The sequence below is a fragment of the Lethenteron reissneri genome, chromosome 63 (genome assembly GCF_015708825.2).
Source record: "Lethenteron reissneri isolate LAM-NWPU_2019-01 chromosome 63, ASM1570882v1, whole genome shotgun sequence".
Taxonomy (NCBI): domain Eukaryota; kingdom Metazoa; phylum Chordata; class Hyperoartia; order Petromyzontiformes; family Petromyzontidae; genus Lethenteron; species Lethenteron reissneri.
The window spans coordinates 7,122,219-7,129,533 of NC_083841.1; the positions used below are offsets into that span (position 1 = coordinate 7,122,219).

General features: G+C 46.1%; 1 long non-coding RNA gene across 1 annotated transcript; it reads left to right on the forward strand.

Annotated features, from left to right (window-relative positions):
* Positions 1 to 4,702: 4,702 nt before the first annotated feature.
* Positions 4,703 to 5,995, forward strand: LOC133358865 (uncharacterized). Its single transcript, XR_009757135.1, has 3 exons — positions 4,703 to 4,790; positions 5,368 to 5,511; positions 5,935 to 5,995. It is a non-coding gene; the product is annotated as an uncharacterized LOC133358865 (long non-coding RNA).
* Positions 5,996 to 7,315: the final 1,320 nt, after the last annotated feature.

Sequence of the window (7,315 nt, forward strand, 5' to 3'; positions counted from 1 at the left end):
ACGCGGCCTGAGTCGACCCAGAGCGAGGCCCAGGACCGTCACCAATGGCGGCCACGACACCCGGAAGAGAAACTTTGGCCGCCCTGACGTCACTCACCCACGTGGCCGCGCAGCACCGGAAGTGGTAAAAGGGGGCGGGGATCTCCTGAATCTCGGTCTTTGACGTCACTGTGATGTAACAGCCACGACATCTGGTCTCGGGCCACGTGACCTCAATGTTGGAGAGACACGTGCAGGAGACGGACGCAAAAGAAAGTAGCTGAAGCCACTCCGAGCGAATACTCGAACAGGTGAGAGTGGAAGAGGTGTGGGGAAAGAGCAACAGAGTGGGAACGAATCAGAGTTAGACTTGGATACACTCGGTAGCTTCATGTGTTAACGATGTGATTTTGTGTTCATGATGCAAGTCCGTGTTGATGATGTGAGTCCGTTTTGTTGATATGAGTTTGTGTTGATGATGTGAGTCGGATGATTTGGGTCCATGTTAATGTGTGTATATAAAGAACGGAACAGTTAGACTTCACAAATGTGGCTGTCGCCTGATGAAGCTAGTGGTAATTAGTGGCTGAACGTCGTACTCAGATTGTAAATGTTGTGGCTTGGCTCTCCAACACACCGGTGTTCTGTACTAGTGACGAATTGGCATGTTCTGTTAAAGTGACAACCCTTACTAGTTGTCTGTGTCGGGTGGTGGCGGGTTATAACGACACATTCATATATTTACGCGATCTAACCCAAAAAGAACTCTATTATGGATGATATCAGTCGTGAAAGTCTACGTGTTAAACTGTGTTTGTGTTGATGATGTGGGTCCGTGTTGATGGTGTGCTTCCGTATTGACAATGTGGGTCCGTGTTGATGATGTGAGCCCGTGTCGATGATGGATGTCCGTTTTGACGATGTGAGTTTGTGTTGGAGCTGTGGTTAAGTCAGGGGACAGAGACGGGGAAGCATAGAAGTGCAGAACAATGATGGATTTTGCTGCTCTGCCTCACACGTTACTCTCCCATCTCACCCCCATTCAACCTCTAGTGGTAGCTATTTATGTGGGTCACCAGGTGGCTCAGCACTTGGCCTGCAAGTGGTCATTAGTCTGCCAGTAGAGGGCGATGTGCAATCCCAAATGAGTAATGATATAAATGTTCAGGATTTCACGATATAGAGATGTGAATCGTATTGTGAGAAATGATCCTAGACTGTGTATGACCCGAGACTCGTCTCCCGCTTCCCGCACAGAGCCCCAGAAGGTGTGAGACACAAAACACTCTGCAAATCCTGTTCTGCACATCGCCAACATGGAGGTACGGCTCTTAAACTTGCGTGGTGAAGTATGGGCGAATATGTGATTCACATGCCTGTGTTCTCTACACTCTATCCGTGCACCTACTCCTCACCAGTTCTACCTGGCTGTGTGTCTACCTGCCTGTGTCTAGGCATCAAAGTGTGTCTGACTGAGATTTTGTCTGTGTACCTGAATGTCTATTTTAAACACATTCCTGCGGGAAGGAGCTGGTAGGAACGTTGGGTTGCTCGGTCAATGGCCAGGGTCAACGGCGGCGTGGTGTATTCCGCAAATATGCCCGACTGTGAGGGCGGGCACAAGCCGGCGTGAGTAGGTTAAACATTGAGTTTAATAAGGGCCCCACGGGGTGACCAGCCCCTCCCCACCAGCCCCACCCCTCCCACCCCCCACCCAGCCCCACCCAGCCCCTCCCCATTCAGCCCCACCCTCCCCACCCACCCAGCCCCTCCCTCCCCACCCAGCCCCTCCCTGCACGATGGACACAATTATCCCCTGTTGACCGGTGTAACCAGGAGGTTCCTACCAGTATCAGAACATCTACAGCATTTTTATCTCTCCACTGATGAATGAAGGCCTCCTCAAGGCGATGACACCTCTAAATATCCTGTGATGTAATGTTCCATTCAGCTCCTGCTAGCTGAGATGATTTTATCGCTCCATCTTCTAGTTGGACTATCTCTCAGATGTGTTCCATTTCTTGGCTGTCACTGTTATTTTTCTTGACCAATGGTCAACATCCCTTATTGCCACAATGTGTCCTTTGTAAGTCCACTAATTTTTATTAAGAGTTTGAATGTTGTCATTAACCTGCGTATATTCTCTATTCCATGTGTTCCTCTTCTGAAAAAAAATCTGCAAATGAATAAATTGGGATTACACCCAGTAACATCACGCACTGCCAATAAAACATGCCAAGACCCTCCTGAATTTGGAAGCGAAGATTTCAGCAATGCTGGCTCAGTGCTCAATAACTGCACTTGCTCCAACAGTTTGTTAAACGCTATATTGTGGACATTTGTTTTTGTGTGTGTAGGCGAGCCAATCGAGAGAGAAAGAGAGGATAGACGTGAGATGGAGTGCGCTCTCAGACTCACAAGACGGATCCTCCATCCAGTGCAAAACCCCAGAAGGTAATACCAATTATGGGGGACATCATATAAGCCATGTTGCATGGGAGTTGTCATTACGGTGGCCATGTTGCATTGGTGATGTCACATCGGCCATGTTACATGGTGGAGTGCGGATGTGACAGCGGCAATGTTGCATGGAGGATGTCATGGTTGCCATGTTCTAGAGGTGACTTTAAGTGAGTCATATGGCATGGGTGACATCGTTGCTGGTTTTCTTGTATGGGTGATGTCAAGTTGTCCAGTTTTTACATGGAGGACATTACGTCAGCCATGTTGGTTGGGGGATGTGAAGACAGCCATATTGCATGGGTGCTTAACTTTGCTTGCAGCTGATTGGCAGCTGATTGGCTTGTGCAATGGAAGTGTTGCTGTAATACCTAGCAACCGTGCTTATAAAAGTGAGAGTTACCATTTAACTACAACTCCCATGTTTACTTAAGTGTGTTTTCTCCTTCATTGTCTACCAGACTTACGATAAAATTATGAATTTCTTTCCTCTGTCCCAATGTGCTTTCATATGGCATCTAAAGTTTGGGCAGCAAGGTGTTACAGTGGTACTACAGCAATAAGGCTTGGGTTTGATTCCTGACTCAGATGGCTCTGCTTGTTGAGTCTATGTTTTCTACCTGTTCCGCATGAGTTTCCTCCAGGGACTCGAGTTTGCTCACGTAAAAAACAAACTGTTATTGTCATTGGCCAAACTTTCAAGACTTAACAATTATCTGCAGTTATTCAGTTGTGATTACACCATCAGCCCCTATTGCAATAACTCGGCAGGAACAAGGCTGTCCGTGGTAAACCTACTTCCGTTCCTCCCTTAAATAAAAGCCATCTCTTCTCCCTTGCCCATCCTACTGCTACTCCCTGACTCGGCCCCTCAGCTGCGATCAAGCCTACCCCAACCTATATCACTACCTCAACCCCTATCATCACCCCTATCACTGCCTCTACTGCTGCTCCCTCATCCCCGACCCTCAGCTAAGACCAGGCCTACCCTCACTTCTCCTTAACCTCTCATGCCTGTTCTCCTGTCACCATAACTACACCACCACTTTTAATAACCCTGCTCTTTGTCTCAACTATTATCATCTTATGCACAATGTTATAATTGTGGGAATGCACGTTGTAATTAGGCACGATATAAATCTAAAATAAGAAACAAGCATAGAAATAATGTAATAATAATTGTTTTTATTGTCATTTCTACAGAAATCCTGCAGCTCTACGGCAGCTACCTGACCCAAAGTGAGCGAACAGAGCTCTTAGCCATGCAGGAGATATGGTACCTTGGGCTCCAAAATCAAGCTCAGGGCTTGTACCATAATGGTTACGATGATGAAGACAAGAATTATATTCCGGTAAGACACTCCACAAAATACCCGCCTTGGAGGTGATGCCATGGCTCGGTGGTAGTGGGCTTGCTGCTCGTTGCAAAAGTTTGCGGAATGAATGCGGCAGGCCACCCTAGTTATTACTTCAGGTGTCATCATCATCATAATCATCGTCATCACATTCAGCATAATCAACCGCAGTGTTGACAACACGGTATCATCATAGCGTTATCACACCACGGTGTAGTCACACACCCGTTGTAACTGGTATTGGCCAAAAATCTCAATGCTGAAAAATTACCTGCATATATGCAGTTAGTATTTGATGTCAATGTATTTACTCTGGAAATACACTTTGATTCTGATAGCAACATTGCTATACATTTTTCAGGACGGTTCTAACAATTTACCGCAGTATTTAGCGAGGTTGCTGTGTGTAAAATCCATTGATCAATTTGCAGGTACGCTTTCAGCATGGTTGGCCATCACCAGTTACGTTGTGAGTGTTTATTAGCAATGGGCAGATTCCAAAGAACCAGGATGCAAGCCATGCAGAACAAGGGGAAAGCATACAAACTCTACACACTCACAATTTTCTAAAGAGGGGTAGAACATAACTCCACGCAAAAGGAGACTGAACTGCACATTTAATCCAGGACCTTCGTGCTGTGTGCCAACAAAATGGTTATCTAGCACGGCAAATGAACACATCAAGTCTTGTCTTCACCCTTCACTGGAATTGACAAAGCTAGGCTATTTCTGTAACTCGTGTTCTTTGTCACTGCATGGATTAAGTCTCTCTTTACATTGTCTAACGAGCACTGAATTAGCAGTAATTGAATGAGCCTCGATTGAATCGGCACTTAACCACTGTGTGATTGTTGCGCAGGTAAAGCACGAGCACCTCAACTTTCGGTATGAGGTGCTGGAAACGATTGGGTTCGGCGGTCAAGGCATAGTGGTCAAGTGTCTTGACCACAGGACAAATAGCCTGGTGGCGGTGAAAATTCTGGGCATTCCAGTGAGGTAAGACTCCACAGTGGCCCATGCCACAATCAGGCTGATGTTATTAACGGAACTATAAGGGAAGGCAGGGTGGCATAGTGGTAACATTTGTGCCTCACAGCATGAATGGCCCGAGTGCCTTTCTGAGTTTATATCTCCCTATTTCGCATCGGTTTACTCCAGATTTTCTAGTTACCTCTCAAAGCTAAAAAACCCTCATACAAATTAAACAGGCTTAACTAAACATCCCAATGCTGAAAATTACTACTGAATTTAAAGTAGGCCCCTACCCTGAAACTACTGCAGACTGTGTCTGTGAATCATAGCGCCTCTCTTTGCGATAGCCTTGTGCTTTGAGAGCCATCTTCATGGTCGCGACCCAATCTGTGACTATAAATATTAATTGGCGGATTCATCTTAACATACAAATGATCTCCCAGCTTGGGAAATTGTAAGTGCCAGCTCACTGCTTGGCTGCCTTCCCATTTGTATGTGGATCCTCACGCATCTGAATAGGTCTCTGTCTTTGATAGTGAGCATGGTCTAAGTCTACCTTATTATTATCGATAATATAAAATTGTGGACTATATCTTTGCAGCGCCAATCATGCCAATCTCCAGAGGAGGGAGATAGAGATCGGGAATCAAGTTCAGGCGTGGGACACCGACGACTCCAACATAATCAAGATGTTGGATTGGTTTGAGTTCAGAAAACACTACGCCATCGTCTTGGAGCTCTTGAGGTACTTACCACGTGTCAGGTAGCATCGTTGCGTTGACGTGCTCTTGCGACAATATGTCGTTTTAAGACTCAATTGGGACACATGTCGAGCTGGCAGCCATTGTCGTTTCTCTGCCAGCCTTGCTCACCTTTACATAGCCATATTCCCTCAATCAGTTGGTAAGATAAAACGTGTATTGTTTCTAATAAATACCCAATGTGACTGTGCTTGGCCAATCACCCCAATGGCTGAATACTACCGACACATTACTAAATTGGGATAATGCATAGCAACAACATCGCCCCCTCTAGTGTCAAAACTTGTCAGGACCCTCCTGAAAAGAGGCGTGAGGATGTCCTGTGTTAAGCGTAATAATCCATTGTTATTATATGAATCAGAACTTCACCGAATGGCACCGACTTTGTATTGTTGCCTCTTTCACAGCGGAACCCTGGATGACCTGAATCGTCGCCGGAATGCCGAGCCCCTTCGGATGGAGGAGGTGAAAATATTCACCAAGGGGATCCTCAAGTGCCTGTCTCACCTCCAGGCGAAGAAAATTATTCACGGTGACCTCAAGCCTGTGAGTGGACACAGTGTTTGGCGGAACCTCACTGTAAACCTGGAGAAAGCCCCAGCCACATTGATCAAATGGATTTAATGTATTAGCTATGTTCATCTGTCTGGGAGGGGCGGTGGGCGAGTCTTGGTAACTCTGATAAAGATGATCGAATGTGAAGCAGACTTTGGGCAAAGTTGTGTTGCTATTACTGACTTGGCTTAGAAAGAAACTATTGGCGGACACAAACCAGGAGAATAAATAACTCCAGTAATTCCCTGATTTATGTCTTCCCCTTTTACATTGCTTGGACATTCGTCATTGCACATTTTTGGAACGCATCCCCGACGTAACCTGGGGTATTACTCAATTTGTAAATATACAAATTAATTTTTGAATCAGGAGTTTATTTTCCAAATAAAGCCCATTGAGCTATTAAGCTATTTTTCTGGGCGCTCATCAGCCTCCATCCGGCTAAATAAATTATTTCCAAGACAAACGCGTGGTGGAAAACGTTACCGAATCCATGCGTGTACATAGTTTTTCCCAACTTGTTAGCGTGGACTAGCAGCTTTAGCTATTTTAGGGCCTCTTTTTACAAGCAATAATCGACTTGCATCTCATCTAACATTTGAAAGGGCACCCCCAGTGGCAGCTGTCAGTAAATATATCCTGTCATTGCAACTAACCTTTATGACAGAGAGTCACCTAGTCTAACTCACCGTTTCGTAGATATTTAGCAATTTTGGTATATGATCACTGGACTGCTGGATGAATGCTGTTATACCCTCTGTGAATCCCTTCTTCTGTTCTTCATCTAGGAAAACATATTGGTCAAGGACCGCGCGGCAGGGACCATAAAGGTCACAGACTTTGGACACAGCTACGTTGAGGGGTGTCAAAGTGAGTGCCCTCACCTGAGTGAGATTGCTAGTAGCGGTTATCGCACTGCACTATGAACCTAGCGACCCGGCTTCCATTCCTGTTAACAACCACCTACCCCAGTGACGATTATCTGAACTGCTCCTGGGCCTGAGTGGCGACTTGCCGTCAACTGCCAAGTTAGCCTCAAAGTCTACCTTGCCTGACACTGCCCTGTGTCGTATTTCACGAAACTGATCTCAACGCCGCTGGTAACAGTCATTGCCAAGTCCAACCGGCTCGACATCCTGCAATCCCACATGAGCACATCTCTACTGTGACATGGCCCAGCAGTGACATGGCCACAGCCGCCACGACCACCGACTCGGTATCAAATGAATACCT